This window comes from Bos grunniens, chromosome 4 (genome assembly GCF_055505025.1).
Source record: "Bos grunniens cultivar Pamir isolate PY7600 chromosome 4, Bosgru_T2T1.0, whole genome shotgun sequence".
Taxonomy (NCBI): domain Eukaryota; kingdom Metazoa; phylum Chordata; class Mammalia; order Artiodactyla; family Bovidae; genus Bos; species Bos grunniens.
The window spans coordinates 70,356,429-70,374,994 of record NC_141168.1 but is presented as its reverse complement, the minus strand read 5'-3'; the positions used below and the strand labels follow the sequence as shown (position 1 = coordinate 70,374,994).

At 38.5% G+C, this 18,566-nt stretch overlaps 1 long non-coding RNA gene across 1 annotated transcript in view; it reads right to left on the bottom strand.

The window, feature by feature from the left end:
- The window catches only part of LOC147374325 (uncharacterized), a 196,600-nt gene that overhangs the window by 96,426 nt on the left and 81,608 nt on the right, over window positions 1-18,566 (bottom strand). Inside the window, exon 4 of the long non-coding RNA XR_015162642.1 lies at window positions 6,281-6,354. This is a non-coding gene — a long non-coding RNA (uncharacterized LOC147374325). The remainder of the gene's footprint in view (window positions 1-6,280; window positions 6,355-18,566) is intronic.

Sequence of the window (18,566 nt, the reverse complement as noted above, 5' to 3'; positions counted from 1 at the left end):
TTCTCTTTTTCTGTTATATATATATGTCTTGGATATAGATCTTTATACTAAGGAAATATAATGTATAAAAATTCCCAGAAGTGGAATTTTAGTATGTTTTGAGTTCTTCTTCCTAATCTCCCAGTTTGTGCTTCTTAAAGAAAGTAGCTTATTCACTTTCCATGGCATACTTTTCTGTTAGCAACACAGCATGTTAATGGAAAAAGGCCACAGAAGGTGGATAGTAATAGGTTTATTTACTTATTTATTTATTTATTTTTGTTTGCAATCCCTCTGCAACAGGCTTGCTGTCAAATGAGAAAAAATTTTCTCAGATATCTGATCTGACCATTGTTGATCAAGCCAAGTAATGTACAAAGGTATTACAAGGAGACGTATGTGATCTGGAACTGTGGCCGCATAGGTTCAGTTGGAACCATCCCTGAGTTTTAGAATAAATCCATTTAAACAGGTATTTTAGAAAGTTTTTGAACAGTTAAAAGTTGAACTTAGATATAGCTTAGTTCCTTACAAAGTCAACACTACAATATTCTTTGGCCACTTTTAATTTTATAGATAAAATCTGACTTATCAAAGTGCTTTGTGCATTATGATTCTTATTCATAAGCTTCTAAATTTCAATTTTCTACTCTTTTAAAGTCAGCCATTTCCCATGAACAAAACCAGAATAAAATGTCCTGTTTCAAATGCAGAATTGGGTTACATTTCTGGTTTCAATGATTATGCATAAGAAATACATTTTGGTGACTGAAACTCTGTAATTTTTAGTGACTAACTATAAAGAAAATATTTACAAAGAAAAGTTTTAGTCAGTGTCTATGTGCTTATACGCATTGATATCCCCTCAGGGTCCATTCTGTGAATGTTCTCATTTTATAATACACTGTTAGCACTACCTACCTCAAGCACCTAATTTAGGAGCATTCTGCACACAAGAGGAGTCAGCTTGTGGCCAAAATTAGAATGAAGCCAACCTTCCCAACAGATCACTCATTTATGCATCTCTGCTCACGTCTTGGGTTTGTCTGCATTTGATAGAAGATGAATACTGCTAATCCTGGCAAGTGAAAAGGTTGCTTAAGACTTGAATCCAGAGAACAGAAAAATGTTTGGACATAGGAAAGTAAGGATAGAACCAGAAATGAAGAAACATTCATGAATAAGGTTGATGTACATGTAAGTGCAATCAAGATCTGGGATCAGTACAACTGCTTAGATAAATGGTACCCTTTATTAAAAGAAAAAAAAAGTGCTTTCCCTAGGTTTGCCCTGTCTTGTTATATTAATACCACACCTACGCTCGGGGAAAGTTTGATCAACCACTTGTTGACCATGTGCAAATTGTGTTCAAATTGGTTTGAGTATGTCCCATTTGTTAGTTGTGTTAAAATTAGTTGCATATGTCACTCTGACAATTACTGCCGGGTCGTAGTAAGAAACAGGAAAGCATAAGTAGAACAATAAACAAAACAGAACAAAAAATCAGGCTCCTTTTCTACCCTGATTTGGCAGTATACTGGTGAGCAGCTGGGGACATGGTTTGCTTGGCAGTGGAAGCCTCTGGGTCTACAGGGATAGTTAGTAGGAGTTTCACCAGGAGAAGGAGTTTCAACACAATGAGGATTTTCATCAAGTAAGGTCAGTTACCTAAGCAGCCTTTGCAACAGAGAGTCACTGGTCACACTGCCAATGACCCACAGCCTCACTTCTAGCTTAGTAGGTAAGCAGCAACTCATACCAAAGAAAAAGTAGGAAGAGATTTGATGTATAACATGGTAGGTGTAGTACTAGGAGTGGGGAAGCTATCTCGATGCATACAGTGTCACAAGGCCTCAAGGTGAGGGCCCCAGTATCAAGCATATAGTGAATCCATTAGTCAGGGAAATCCCAGCTAGCTATGGGACTGGAGGCTGCAGCCCCCATAATTTGTTGGGTTAATGTCATCACAGAATTCTCTACTAGACTAGAGACTGCCAGTTTTGTAACTGGTACACAACACCATGTTGGTCCAAGAAAGGACGTAGTTAAGGGGCAGAAGTGACAACTAGATAAAAGCATGGATGAGGAATTTGAAACTGACAGATAATCCAGGCAGTGCTCCTAAAATATGTAGTGAACTGGAGTTCCAAACCCAATCAGGACCTTCAATCAGCCTTGATGCCAATTTTGCATCTGGAAAATCCCCTGGGACCTCTAGTTCAGTTCAGTCACTCAGTCGTGTCCAACTCTTTGCGACCCCATGGACTGCAGCACGCCAGGCTTCCTCTAGGAAGTCTATCACCAACTCCCAGAGCTTACGCAAACTCATGTCCATCAAGTCGGTGATGCCATCCAACCATCTCATCCTCTGTCATCCCCTTTTCCTCCCACCTTCAATCTTTTCCAGCATCAGGATCTTTTCTAATGAGTCAGTTCTTTGCATCAGGTGGCCAAAGTATTGGAGTTTCAGCTTCAGCATCATCCCTTCCAATGAATATTCAGGACTGATTTCCTTTAGGATGGACTGGCTGGATCTCCTTGAAGTACAAGGGACTGGGAGGGAACCTTATGCTGAGATGACCACTCACTGGAAATGAGTGGTCAGTACTAGAAGTGAGTCCAGAACAGCCCAAGTAAAGAAGTATATACACAGGACTTTAGAAAGACCAAAACTGCTGCCACACAGGTTGGGGACAGATCTTGCACTAGCATCAGTGTAGTGGTGGTGAGTGAACACTATTACATATTAATAATAGGAATAGACTCAATTCAGCCTAGAGGAAGCCTCTGTTAGGGCAAGTCCCAGGAAGCCACAACCTCTCTGAGCAGGAAAGGGAAAGTGGAATCTGAGTCTGGTAGTCAATTCTGAATGATGATGGAGGTGGAAAGAAAGAAGCACTTGTGACAACAAAAAAGTGAAGGTCATCTGTTATATGACTTCTCCCCTATTACAGTGGTCATATCTCAAAGGGAATGGTAGAGCCACCTAGCCAGGCATTTTGGAAATTTTAGGAGACTTCTCCACTTTTTGTCACACTAATTGGGAAACCTTATGGGTATTCAGTAAGAAGGTTCAGGGATACATAGTGTCCTGCAATTAAATATTCGTCTTACACCTGCACAACTCCCAAATTGTCTCACTGGATATTTATATAGAAGAAAAAATAATCTATCTAGAGCCTAATTCCTTTTATAGAGAACACAAAAAAATTCTGTGCTGTTCTAATATACATCGAATATTGTAATAAAGAATGTAAATTGAGGAGGTATTTGACTTGATTAGAATGATTCCATGAGGCATTCACCATCTCAGAAAACCACATCCCTGAGAGTAATGCTGCTAATTATATTTGGGCCACCTACATAACATATCTGGACTGTTAGAGTCTGTAGCTATCACATTCACATAGATTCTACACCTAGTTGCCAGCACTGGGATTCTTGATTGTCTGATGATACAGTCATATCTGAGTTATTAAGAATTAAAACTAATTAAACTAAAACAAACTTATAACTGTTATTATTGTTCAGTTGCTATAAAGAAAATAAATAAAGCCAAAAGTTAGCTATGAAAAAAGATTAATAAAATAAATAAACTCCTAGCAAGATTAATGAAAAAGAGAAAAGGCTCAAACTACCAATATCAGAAATGAAAAAAGGAGACATCACTAGAAATTATGCAGGCATTGAGAAGGTAATAATAAGATACTATTTAGAACTGTCCTTGGTAACCAAGGACCAGACAGTTTTCCATGGATTAAGAAATGGTCATGATGACTCAAACTCATTACATTTATTGTGCCTGTGTGCTCAGTCGCTCAGTCCTGTCTGACTCTTTACAACCCCGAGGACTGTAGCCCACCAGGCTCCTCTGTCCATGGGACTTCCCAGGCAAGAATACTGGAGTGAGTTTCCTACTCCAGGGGATCTTCCCAACCAAGGGGTCAAACCCACATCTCCTGTTTCTCCTGTACTGGCAGGCAGATTCTTTACCACTGCAGCACCTGGGAAGCCCTAATCTAATGCCACCACTGATCTGACAGGATGTACTGGTCCACAGCCTGAAGGTTGGGGACCCCTGATTTAGAACATTACAATAATTACCTTGAAAACTTATTTGTAAAAAACGTCAAATTTCTAGAAAATCTCAAATTACCAAAGTGCCACTTAAAGAAAAAGAAGATATGAATAGTTCTACATCTATTAAAGAAATTGAACTTGAAATTCCAACCTCCCCAGAACTTTAAATAACATACATATTACTCAAGGTCTTCCAAAGATTAGAGAAGAGGAAATCCCTGTTGACTTCTATAATGAGCTGAGCACTTCCTTGACCTCCAGAACCCAAAAGCAAGGGCATTTCCTTTTCCAAAAAGTAAAGCTAAAAACTAAACTCTCTCTTCAAACTAGGTAAAAATTCTAAAGAAAATAATTGCAAACATAATTCAAGCTCTACACAGAAAGGATCATATATCACAACCAAGAAGGATTTATTCTGAGAATATGATGTTGAATTAACATTTGGTAATCAGGCAATGTAATTTAGTAATTAACAGAGAAAAGGAAAAAAAAAATATGGCTTACAATAGAGGCAGGAAAAGCATTTGGTAAAATTCAATACTTGTTCATGATAATAACTTAAAATACTCTAGAAAGATATTTATCTAAAGATAAGCATCTCAAAAGAATACAAATAGTACAAATACAAAAAATCATTTCAAATTTAGAGGTAAAATTTCAAGCTTTTATCATAGGATTGGGAATGAGACATGGATGCTTACTATCACCACTTACTGTATAGAGCAGGCATCACAAATCCAAATGCCCATAAGGGTTATGATGACAGAGAAAGGAGGGATCTATGGAATTTGAAAGACAAGCTTCTGCCAAAAGTCATTCAAATTCAATTACAAAACAAGACCAAACAAAACCAAGACAAAACAAAAATCACTGGCCCAGTCAAACAAAATATCTGCAGGCCAGATTTAGTCTGGAGTCTGCAAATTGGTGAACTTGGCTGAGGTTATTTTGGGCCCAGCCTTTAAAGATTCTTTCATATAACCAGCTGATAGGATAGGATACAAAACTTCACATCTAAGTGAAAACACTAAGTATACTACTACCTGAAGAAGATCTTGTGTATTAGTAGATGTCAAAGCCTAAGCTAAACTGTCTTATTTGGAAAAGAGAGCTGAAAAGGCAAATCACATAACAGAAAGAATAAACAATACAAAGGATATTATATGAAAAGGGAGGCTTAGACTGTGGACCATCAGGAGTAGTGATATAATAGCAAAACCAGTTGGTTATGAATTATTCTAAGATATCCCCAGGGCACCTCTGCCTGAATTTGTCATATTGTGCAAATGTGAAAGGAAGGTGAGTAAAAAATCCATTATAGAGTTGGCTGTTTTCATTTGTTAAACCCTTTCCTACACTTTACCATTGGAAGTGTTCTGCATGTAATAGCCATTGTTGAAGGCTTTGAATAGTTTTCTCTCCTGCTGTCTTTGATGTTCACAGTGACTAGGAATGGTTCTCTATGTCCCTAGACTGGTGTCATCAGCTTGCTCCTGGGCTCACTGTTGCAAACACAGGAAGGCAGAAGGAAGGCAAGCCATTTTTCTCAGGAAGAGCAACCTCTTGGGTGGTCCATTTTGCACATGTGTTAAGATCTAGCTTGACCCAGAACCACCTCTCATTTTGCATGGAGAGGTTCATGGAATCTTTGGTGCAGTGACTTTCTGAATCTAAATTGACCTTGGCTTTTGTGTTTCCTTGGAAAATCTTCTCTCAGCTTTGCAAAGGGATGAGCCTTTTGCCTGCTTCCCAGCACGAGGCGGAGATTGCATGCAGATGGCCAAAAGTCTAAACCTGATCCCCTCTGGTGCCTTTGGCCCTTGGTGTGGGTTTCCCAGGTCAGCCAGTTAGGCAGCTCCAAGAGTTCACCCAGAGTCCTCAAAGGAAATCTCATCCTTGAAGCAAGATGTGCATCAGTGGACAGAACTGACCACCCGCACAGAGGTCAGTCTGGGCTGTCACCCACATGTCCCCTGCCAGGCTTGGCACATGGCTGCAACTGCTTTCAGAAATGCCAGCACTTGGAGGAGGTCTTGACTGTGTTGGTATTTATGATCACAACTCTATATTTCAGATTATGTGACTTTGATTCTTCCAGTTTGTCTTTGAGCTTTCTTGCCCTTCAGATAACTAAACTATAATGGCTGCCACCAAAAGCCTAAGCCAGTGACACCAGGGACCAAGGAAGAAAATAAAGCTATTTCCTACAAATTCTACTTACCTTTCTTTGCACTCCATCCTTTTAAACCACCTCCAGTTGTCTCCTCAATTCACTAAATCTCCTTTAGTTTTTTCCTAAAAAAGAGGGATAAGAGAAAAAAAAAAGTTTTTCTTTTATTATATGTTGCTTCAAGAACACTGTCTGGCAATACCACTTTGGCTAGAACTTCTGACATATAAGCTAGTTTTCAGAAGTTTATCACATTCCTATTTTATTTTTTGCAGAAACCTTGCCTGAGGGTCAGAGTTCATACACATATTTTATTTACTGAAACATGACTCAAACTGCAGCTGGCTTGTTACTGTTTGCTATGAATGGTGTCATTTGTACCAAACAACACTTATTGGGATATCCCTTCAAATATAGCTTTGCTTTATATGAAATATCAAGCTTTTGTTGAAAAAAATGTAGTTTGTTACATAGGGCAAGTCTAAGCTCAGATTAGAGAGAGAAGAGATTTAAATTTGGAAAAATTAGATTCATTATGCTGGATCTTGTGGACAGAGACCCTAACTGACTTGTTAACTGATATTCCTTGTGCCTAAATGGGGCTTTCCAGGTGGCTCAGTGGTAAAGAATCTGCCTGCCAGTATAGGAGACACAGGAGACACGGGTTCAATCCCTGAAACGGGAAGATCCCCTGGAGCAGGAAATGGCAACCCACTCCAGTATTCTTGCCTGGAAAATCCCGTGGACAGAGGAGGCTGGTGGGCTACAGTCCATGGGGTTGCAAAAGAGTCAGACACAACTGAGCACATTACACACATGCCTAAATAGAGTATAACCAGCAGGCACGTAATAAATGGCTGTTGAATGACTTAGTGGGAGGAAGTTTACTTTTGGAATTTAGATATCTCATTAAGAATACTGGTGGGGATAGAAGTGTCTCAAAATATGAGCCAAATAATTATAGACCACATCTTTTAAATTCATATATATTGCTGCTGCTGCTGCTAAGTCGCTTCAGTCATGTCTGACTCTGTGTGACCCCATGGACTGCAGCCTACCAGGCTTCTCCGTCCCTGGGATTCTCCAGGCAAGAACACTGGAGTGGGTTGCCATTTTCTTCTCCAATGCATGAAAGTGGAAAGTGAAAGTGAAGTCACTCAGTTGTGTCTGACTCTTAGCGACCGCATGGACTGCAGCCTACCAGGCTCCTCCATCCATGGGATTTTCTGGGCAACAGTACTGGAGTGGGGTGCCATTGCCTTCTCCCTCATATATATTAAGTATTTTATTAAATGGAAAAACAATGACTTGAAAAATACCACTGATTTTAAATCACTAAAATTCCTATGGGGAAAAAACATGGTATACCACAGGTTCCAATGGTCTCTGCCCATCAGGAAGTGTGAACAGCTAAAAGGAAGCAGACTTCTCTAGTAAAGACAACCTGACTGTCTTCTAAAAGCTAGGCAGGCATATTAGCAAGACCAGTGATGTCAGAAGCATGGCAAATACTTCCTAAGCAATAGATTTGGCAGTGAAAAAAATTTTCATCAACACAGTACCACTTTGGGGAAATTCCCTTCCACATTTTTGTCTGTGTGACTTAGGTTAGACTGGCTCCAACCCCAATTCTAGTCCCCAACTCTGGACTAGAGTTGATCCAAAGATTTTGAATAATGCCATCAGAAAAGGTATGCATTTCCTTTGGTAGAGTTATGAAGGTGATAAGCATGAGGACTGAGTTATTTCTGTCCCTCTTTACCCCTAGGTGGGAAGAGTCTTTCAGAGAATGAAGATAATGCAAAGAAACTCAGAAATAAAAGATTAATACAGATAGTTTTCTGGTCATCACAATCCAGCTATACCTGAAGCTGCTATCTATACTGTTTAGTGGAAAACTTTTTTAAGTCCATTTTCCCCCCAGCATATCTCCCTCCATTGTTTTTCCTCAGCTCTCAGCCAACAAAGTAATATTTTCCTTAAAAAAATAGGTCCCAAATAATTTTTTATAATTAACTAATAAATGACCTATGTCTCTATTACATATCCTTAATGCTCTACTTTAAAGTATCTTTCCAAGCATAAAATTATTTGAGATCTTATCATTTTAATATAATTTTTGAGAAAAAACTCAAAGAACTCAGAATACAGTATTACACTGTATTCTGAATACAGAATACAGTAGACTTTCTAGCTAACTGGTCTAGCTCTTTTCAGAAGGCAGAAGAGCTATTTCTAAGAATAAAAATGATTAACCTGCATGTAAAAGCAGAATTTGTCTAAATTAAGAGCATTAACATAGGCACTATAAATTCTGCTTAACTTGTATTCAAGCTCTGTATTTTTAGCCCCTTCTACACAGAATTGGGTCAGGGAAGCTCCATTCTCTCATCTTTCTGCATCCATACTTCTGGCACTGATTTAATTTCTTTTTTTTTTTTTTTTATTTTAACTTTACAATATTGTATTGGTTTTGCCATATGTCAACATGAATCCGCCACAGGTATACACGTGTTCCCCATCCTGAACCCTCTGCCCTCCTCCCTCCCCAAACCTCGAATAGCCAAAGCAATCTTGAGAAAGAAGAATGGAACTGGAGGAATCAACCTGCCTGACTTCAGGCTCTGCTACAAAGCCACAGTCATCAAGACAGTATGGTACTGGCACAAAGACAGAAATATAGATCAATGGAACAAAATAGAAAGCCCAGATAAAGATGATTTAATTTCTAATTGAAAAGTCACCACTGCTAGTCTGGTAGGCACTTGAGAGACGTTCAGACCTTCCTTCTTCCCAATGTTATCATGCTAGGTTCCCAGAGGTGGAACTTCCACTTGTGACACTTGGACCACAGTTTTGTCCCCCCTTTGCTATTTTTTTTTTTTTCTCCCTTTGCTATTTCAACTGCCTGTGATGACTTTAATCATTCTTACAAATTGGTTGGCTTACGCTCCTAGTACTCGGCTACCAGGACTGGGAGCTACACGGAATCTATCTACTGCATGTATCACATTACCTCTCTTTATTCCTAAAGCCCTACCATTTGAAATTAGAGGTTTAGTAGACAGATTCAACTTACATGATTGCCCATAAAAAGCACCTCTAAAGATCCAACAGCTTTTTGTTGTTGGGCTGTTGTGTCTAAACACAACATACTTTGGTCCCCTTTCTGTCTTTGAGAATCTTGGCATTTGTCCCCAGTTCTAGTTTGGTTTTCACCCCCAAAATGTCTAAAACAAGTGTCAGATGAGCTTTAATAAATTCAGTTTCTAGAGAAAGGCACTAAAACTTAATGGAAATTAGGTGGCCACATTACCCAGAAGTGTGGTGTTATCACAGCACAGCTTCCCCTGGCCCCCAGAGCCCCTAATCAAGAATCTGTCCATGCAAAGTGCAGTCCAGGCAGATTTTAGAGCTACATTTTGCAGTAGCAACTGTTCCCATATGCAGCAGATGATTTCTGATTCCCTTGGTCTCTTTCAGATCTACATTTGTCTATTTGCCTATTCATGACCAACACTACACTGTCTCAATTAATGTAGCTTTATAAGTTCTGGCATCTGAGAATAAGTCTTCTCATCTCACATTTCTTCTTTAAGAAAGTCTTGGCAATCTTAAGTCCTTTGCATTTCCTTATAAACTTTACTATCAGCTTATCAAATTAAAAAGAATCCATAAGAGTTTAGATTGCAGCATTTCATAGACAATAAGATTGAGTTTTCCAATCCATTCAAATTTCATAACACAATTTAGATTTGCTGCTAAGTTGCTTCAGTCATGTCCAACTCTGTGTGACCCCATAGACGGCAGCCCACCAGGCTCCCCTGTCCCTGGGATTCTCCAGGCAAGAATACTGGAGTGGGTTGCCATTTCCTTCTCCCAACTTAGATTTAGGCTTTCTTAATTTCTCTTAATGTTTGCCATGTTTTTTTTTTGTATAGAAGTCTAGCAGGATTTTATTTAGATTCATTCCTAAGTACATAACATTATGATGTTATTATAAAAGCATATACTAAATTTTGTTTCCTAACCTTTTTTGATATATAGAAATGAACTGATTTTTAAATATTGGTTTCATGCACAGAAATCTTGCAAAAATTTCTCTAAGTCTTATGATTTAACTATGAATTATTTTTTAAATGTTTATATATTTCACAGTATCTGAAAATAGAAGTTTATGTTTATTTTTTATTTCTAAACATTAGACCTTTTCTGTCTTTTTTGGTTACCTGCTGTATTACTATGAACTTGAGCAACTGTTGAATAAGAGGGATGACATCTTTGCCTTATTCCCAATTCCAAAGAAAATAATTTCATTGTTTCATCACTAAGTATTTGCTGATTTTTTGTTGTTTTGTCTGTTGTAGATATTCATTATTAGATTACTGAATTGCCTGTTCGAACCTCATTTGCTGAGTATTTTTTATCATAAATGAATGATGTACGTTTTCATCATTATGTACATTTTTACTGCATCTGTTGAAATTGTCATGATTTTGTCCTTCAGTTAGTTAATGTAACATATTACTAGCAGCCAAATAGCACTGAGTGCTGAGGATTAAAAATTAAAACATTCTGTGAAGGCCAGGTGTTCAATTTTGTCAACGAACGTCACATTGCTTATACTAATAGCACTTATAAATGAGAGTGGGTAGATCAGAGAATAAGTTACAAGGTATTTTTCAAAGACAAAAGACCTGAGAGGAAGAGTTACCAAAGCAAAGTGAAGGCATTTTATAATATGTTGTGAGAGCCATGGGATTCCCAGGTGGCGCAGTGCTAAATAATCTCCTTGCCAATGTAGGAGACACAGGTGCGATTCATGGGTCAGCAAGATCTGCTGAAGTAGGAAACAGCAACGCACTCCAGTATTCTTGACTGGAAAATCCCATGGACAGAGGAGCCTGGTGGGCTACAGTCCATGGAGCCACAGAGGAATGACTGAGCACACGCACATGAAAGTCTTAGTATTAATGTAGCTTGATAAGCACTTACCACATGCAATATCTAACATATCCTGAAAAAAACCCAATCACTTCTACTTAAGAAAAAGAAAACTGAAGCTTATGTTGGTTAAGTGATTTGGCCAATGATACACTGCTGATAAGTGCTGATGAGGGCATTCCAAAGGGCTCCAAACTCAAAATTTCAAGTTTCTTTTGGAGAAGGAAAGGTAACAAATTGGGTAAGAATTTTACAGTGTCAGTTTTGATAAACAATATTTTCAAGTGATATTCTCATAGAAGAAATAAAATCAAGAAAAACTGTACTCTGAACCATTGTATAGAGATTATTCCTTATGTGAAAAATTATAAAATCTGAAATTATTTTATTCTAGATACTCTCACATAAGTTTCCCTAAATGAAAAAACTTAACTTCAGGACTGTGGGCTAAGCAAAGGGTTGAACACTTGCATGACTTGTGGTAAAATAAATTCTTCTGTTCCCTTCATTCCTTCCTTTGTAAAAACTCAGTGTTCTCATAATAGTCCCTAAAACAGTGTCTGTCACTTTTAACACTGCTGCTGCTGCTGCTAAGTCGCTTCAGTCATATCCAACTCTGTGCGACTCCATAGACGGCAGCCCACCAGGCTCTCCGTCCCTGGGATTCTCCAGGCAAGAACACGGGAGTGGGTTGCCATTTCCTTCTCCAATGCATGAAAGTGAAAAGTGAAAGTGAAGTCGCTCAGTCGTGTCCAACTCCTAGCGACCCCATGGACCGCAGCCTACCAGGCCCCTCCATCCATGGGATTTTCCAGGCAAGAGTACTGGAGTGGGTTGCCATTGCCTTCTCCTTTAACACTGCTAACTACTCCAATACTTTGATGATGCTCTATGATAACATCACATTCTTCCATTTTCCTTCTGTCTTTCTGTTCTTTTTTGTAATCTGTTCCATCCATTTCTTAAATGTTGATATTCATATTCACTTCTTGGAAATCTCATATCTTAGGACCATATCTTACATCTTATCTACCTAGTGGCTCATGCTAGAAAATAAAAGTCATAAGTGACTTATACATCATTAATACTTCAATATAAATATACAATATCAGTTTGATTATTAGTATTTTCTTTTTGCTAATCAAACTTAACTTTTTAAAAGACTTAAAAAATTAAGACTTTAAATTTTTAGAGTCATTTTAGGTTCAAAGCAACATCAAGAGGAAGGTAAGAAAACTTCCATATACATTTTGCCCCTTCACATGTATAGCTTTCCATCAACATTCCTCACCAGATTGGCCCACTTGTTACAACTGATGAGCTACACTGACACATTATAATCACCCAAAGTCCATCATTTACCTTATGTTTCACTTTTGGTGTTTTATACTCTATGGATTTGAACAAATTTATAATGACAAGTATCCATCATTACAGTATCATACACAATATTTTCACTGCTCTAAAAATGCTGTGCTCTGTCTATGCACCCTCCTACCCGCCAAACCCTGCCAAACACTGATCTTTTTACTGTCTCCATAGTTTTACCTTTTCAATCATGTCATATAGTTGAAATCACACAGTATGTAGCATTTTCAAATTGGCCTCTTTCAGTTAATAATACGCATTTAAAGTTCCTCTATATCTTTTCATGGCTTGATAGTGCATTTATTTTTAAGTATTGAATAATTCCAATTATGGTCTGACTATACCACATTTATTTAAACATTGAGGTACAGAAGGACATCTTGTTTCCAAGTTTTGACAATTATAAATTAAGCTTCTATAAACATTTGTGTGTAGATTTTTGTGTGGACGTTAAGTCTTCAACTCCTTTAGGTAAATACCAATAAGTGTGATTATTGGATCCTATGGTAAGAGTATGTTTAGTTTTATAAGAAACCACCAAACTGTCTTTCAAAGATGCCATACCATTTTGCAATCCCTCCAGCAATTAAGAAGAGTTCCTGTTGCTCTACATCATCACCCGCACGTTGTCAGTGTTCTGGACATTGACCGTGGTATGCAGCTGTGCTTATGCGGTAGTATCTCGTTGTTTTACTTTGCATTTCCCTGATGGCATATGATGTAGAGCATCTTTTCATTTGCTAACTTGACATCTGTACATATTCTTTGGAGAGATGTCTGTCAATGACCTTGGCCCATTTTCAAGCCAAGTTGTTTGCTTTATTGTTGAATTTTAAGGGTTCTTTGTATATTTTGAATAATAGTGCTTCATCAGATGTGTCTTTGGCAAATATTTTCTCTTAGTCTGTGGCTGGTCTTCAGCATTATTTTTTATGTTCTTCATAGTACTGAATTCCAACATTGCAGAAAATACAAAGATAAAAATTACAACAAAAAAGCTTAAATGTACAAGGTATATTACACATACACTTGGGATAATTAAACACGATTTTAAAACATTAAAACATGGAAATGGTGAATAGCAAATGAGAAGAATGGTTAACTCTGAGGAAGGAGACAGAAGTAGGATCAGTGAAGAGTGTACAGAGTTTTAAAATTCAGATTAAATAGTTGTTGACTAAAATATGGTAAAACTTTATATCAAGAATTATGAACCATGTTCTACATTTTTATGTATTCAAAAGATTTCATAACTTACAGAGGGAAAAATAGAAATCAGAATGTGTTCTGTTATTTGATACATATGATGGTGAATCTTTTAGTCTAACCTTGTTTTATGGTTCAGTTTCTTTATTCAGAAGTTTCCCTTCCATTCCAAAATTTGGGAATGCCTTTATTCCTTTTCAAGGTACACCTTAATTTACAGATGTGAAACTCCAAATGTTTGCTTGAGCAATAGTTTATAATGGGAATGTAAATACATTGTTACCCTAGTGTTTAAAGTGCTAAAACAAGTACCCTCACTTGAATCTGGACTCTTCTCTTAACTGAGTAAATAAACTTGGTAAATAGTCAGTGGCTTATATAAACATCACTGGTCTAAATATAGGATGTGTTATATCATGCTCACATTGGGTCAACATCAAAAGGAGGTATGTGCTAAAGAATTGTTCTCACTGCTTTGGGAAAAGCATATATCCATTGAGTTCACAGATCAGGGTCTCTCATATGTAGTGCTTAGCTAAAATTTTTTAAAAAAGAAAAAAAAAACATGTTTATAAAATGATTTGACAAATCACAACTACTATGTTTCTAAGTGGTCCCTGGAATGAACCTAAAAAAACATGGGCTTTGGGGCTTTTTCTTTTTTTTTTTTTTTAATTTAATTTTATTTTTAAACTTTACAATATTGTATTAGTTTTGCCAAACATCGAAATGAATCCGCCACAGGTATACCCATGCTCCCCATCCTGAACCCTCCTCCCTCCTCCCTCCCCATACCCTCCCTCTGGGTCGTCCCAGTGTACCAGCCCCAAGCATCCAGTATCGTGCATCGAACCTGGACTGGCGACTCGTTTCATACATGATATTACACATGTTTCAATGCCATTCTCCCAAATCTCCCCACCCTCTCCCTCTCCCACAGAGTCCATAAGACTGATCTATACATCAGTGTCTCTTTTGCTGTCTCATACACAGGGTTATTGTTACCATCTTTCTAAATTCCATTTGGGCTTTTTCTGACTGAGGCCTCTGGCCATATCCCAGAGCAATTAGAGCAAGGATCTGACATGCACCAAGCCATAATCATCTATAGCAGTTGAATCCTTTAAAAATATTCTCTGAAAGCAGAAGTTTACATAATAAAGCTGGGACTTGAAATATCTGAATAGGCCCTAGATGTGAGGAATTAAAGAACTTTCGACCCTGTTCAGTTTCTTAGTAGATAAGCCAGTGTCAGGGCCTCCAAATATGAAGAAGGAACTTTAAGATTCTTATTCGCCTACATGAAGAAGGTCATTGAGGATACTTAAGCTGATGAAAGGGAGAATGAGCAGTAAGAGAGAGGCAATGGCTCGAAAACCGGAAGGATGCCTTTTCCTCTGTTCCCCATGTTCACACTCACTCCAGCACAGATTTAAGACGGCTGATGTGTGGACTTCTATTGATAATCCTGTTTGTTCATCCTCTAAGTAGCAACAAGTCCTTTTGAAGTCTCCTTGTTTACCTTTTCATTTTATTCTCTACTTCCTAACTTCTTTAAATCCTCAAATGTTGACTCTATCAGAAGTTTGGAGTGCCATGGCAGTTTGGGGATCTGTGGTAGGAGAGTCTGCCTTACTTCTTTTGAATTGGGGCTGGAAATAAGAAAAGGCAAAGATATGACTTTGGTGACATTGAGACAGAGGCTGAAATATTTGGGTATGCTATATATATATATATATTTAAAATCATTGTGAATCCAAAAATTTGAATTCTAAGCATGTGGAACTTGATTGAACTTTATATGGTTGTCTGTCCCCAGGAGCTATTTTCTAGGAAGGCTATACCTGAACTTCTGAAAGGAGGTCATTTTTATCAGACCTCAGTGTATGTGTGCAAGGTGAGATGCATGAAAAAAAAAACAAAAGCAGCACAAGTTCTGATATATCTGGAATTCAGGGCAGGGGGGATGTGGGCATTGGACTGAAGAACAGAAATGAAGATGAAGTGAAAGTATCAGTCAGCCAGCTTGGCAAATAGCAAAAAAGAAAAAAAAAAGTCAAGTTTTGTTTTTTTTTTTTAAAGAACACTGTCAACATGAACTTAGAGAGTAAAAAGAACTAAGCTCTGGAGGGATCAAGGATAAAGATTGTGAAAGAACTTAAAAGGGGAATATATGAAAAACCAGACCTTCCCATGAGGAAATATGGCCAAGATTAGGAGAAAACATGACCCAGGAGGAGGACAGTAGAGCCCTGCTTAGAGGAGGCACCTGAAGGGGAACAGAAGATGCATATGAGTTAAGAGCTGGCCTGGCCTGTGTAAAAAGAAATCATCATTTATCTTGGGCTGAGCCAACAACTACAGAGTTGAGACAGCTGTACACACCATTCTAATTGAGTACATTGGTTGTTCTCCTGGTTATCATACATGGAAACCTCCCGTTTGGAGATGCCTGCCTATCACCTGTTGATCCTTCAGCAGGAAGAAGTGTCTGTGCTCTGAGTTGATGCAGTCTTAACTGAACTGTCCTCAGTAGGACTTCCCTCTTTTAGATGGCTCAAGACAGCCTAAGACTCATTAAGAAGAGGCTGAATCCTTGACATCAAGAACAGAGGATGTTGGGAGAGGAACACCTCTGTGAGTGCACATGTGTGGTGCTAAAAAGAATGAGCTCCAGATGTACATCTGAGCCAAGAGAGAGATGAAACTCCATTATTCATCTACAGAAGATCTTTCATACTGCCTCCAGACATCCATCACCTCACCAAGCTTCTTGATTCAACTCATGGTTCCTTGGGTTTCTCTACATGGACTATTTTTGCTGTATAAGTGGTTAACTGCATTTAGGTCAAACAAACAAACAAATCTGAGCATTTCTATCTCCCTTGAGAATACCAGCTTGTTTTTTAATTCTTTCTTGGGAGTCTATATAACTTTCCTCCCAAAAGTAAGTAGTGTAAAAAAACATTCTGTGAAACTCAGCTAATTGGTGTCTTTAAGACATCCCACAGCATAACTGTGAATGTAGTCTGACTCTATTTTTCAAAAAGATGATTCTATTTCTTTAAAATATTACATAGAAATAATTCAGTAATTCTTCCACTACCACCTTTTGCCTCTGCTCATTACTGCTTTTACTTCCCTTCCTCTGTTCTTTCTTGTCTCTGATTTCACATATTCATCCCAGCAGCTCCTAGCAAATTCTGTACTGACAGCTGGGCTCTGACTCTGACTGGCCTTCTTATTCTTGACCTGCCTTTCGAACTGGTCCTAGTGTGTGTTCTCTATCTCAGCAACAACTCCTGTCAGACTCCTATTTTAGAGCTGCTGGTGTTTTGTGGCCAGTACATCAGTATAATTTTAGCAAAGGCAGAAAGGGGAAATGTTGTGCAATTCTTTTATTCTTCCTAATCTCTCCCTTGGGAGAAATAAATCTGGGGAAAAGGATAGGGAGGTACAATGGAAAAGGTCAGCACAGACTGCTATGCTTCTGAGAAGAGGGAGGATTATACAGACAGCTGGACTGGGCTCAATAAGTTTGCCCCAGAGTTACCCATAAAGAGCTAACAGCCCCTTCCTTGTGACCCTTCCCCAGCCCACTCCCCTCAAACTGCTACTAGTATTGACTGACAGAATTGAAGAGATCATTTTAGGAACTCCATGGCCCTAGTCAATCATATTCCATCACAGGGCACTGTATCAGCTAAGACCAGTAAGCATAAACAGATTAATAGCTTCCTTATATTTCTTTGGAAAGTAATATTCTTAGCTGGTTATATTAAGTTATTTAATGCTCGCAGTAACCCTGTGAGGAAGATACTTTTATCATTCTCCTTTTGGAGAGGAGAAAACTGAGCAGAGAGGTTAAATAACCTCCGAATATCTTGCCAGTAGTCAGCTATGGAGCAGAAATTCAAATTGAGTTAATGTAATTCTGAAGTCTAGGCTTCCAATCATTAAATCATGAAATTGTCTTTACACAGTCATCAGTGCTTAAAACAGCATTAAATAAATGAATGATTAATAAAAAAAAATCCAAGTTCATTATTCTAATCGGGGATGTTAAGTAAAGTGCTTCAATATTTTAAGTATTTTATTTAATACATTTCCACCCACATTAGGAAAAAGGGAGTTTAAGAACCCTGACTTTTTGGTTGGGGCCAGGATTCAAAATTATCTGACTCCATATTCAGGTCACTGCCTACCTTGCCGAGTGATCTTTCTACTCACCCTTGGAACTGCACAATTAGATCACTTGGTCCTCTTGTAGCTGCAAAAGTTCTCTGAGGCTCTCATATGAGTGGATCAGCAAGGGACCTCACTGGATTTTTTTTTGCACAGCCAAGAATAAATGCGGAGGGAGATGTGTGATACCCATGGAACCGAGGTGTTTGCTGGCCCTCAGATGGCCCTGCCTAGCTTTATTCAATAGCTTGACTTTCAAATCAAAAATTGTCAAGGCTAGGTTCTCTTCCTGTGTCACCAAGAATCCTGTGCTACTGAATCACTTCCCTTCTGTGTACAAAAAGGGAGAGAAAAATTAGGGCTGGCTCTTAGTCTCCAATCCTGTTTTCCAAGAACCAGGAGCTGAACTACATGGGTTCCCTCAGGAAGGCCTGAGCACAGCAGGTGAGGTGCTCTTTCTCCTCTTGGGATCCTCCTGAAGACCAAAGAGGTAGTTGTCTATTCAGAACACTTCTTCACCTTTTGGGGGATTACCTGGTGGCTCAGACAGTAAAGCATCTGCCCACAATGTGGGAGACTCGGGTTCAATCCCTGGATTGGGAAGATACCCTGGGGAAGGAAATGGCAACCCACT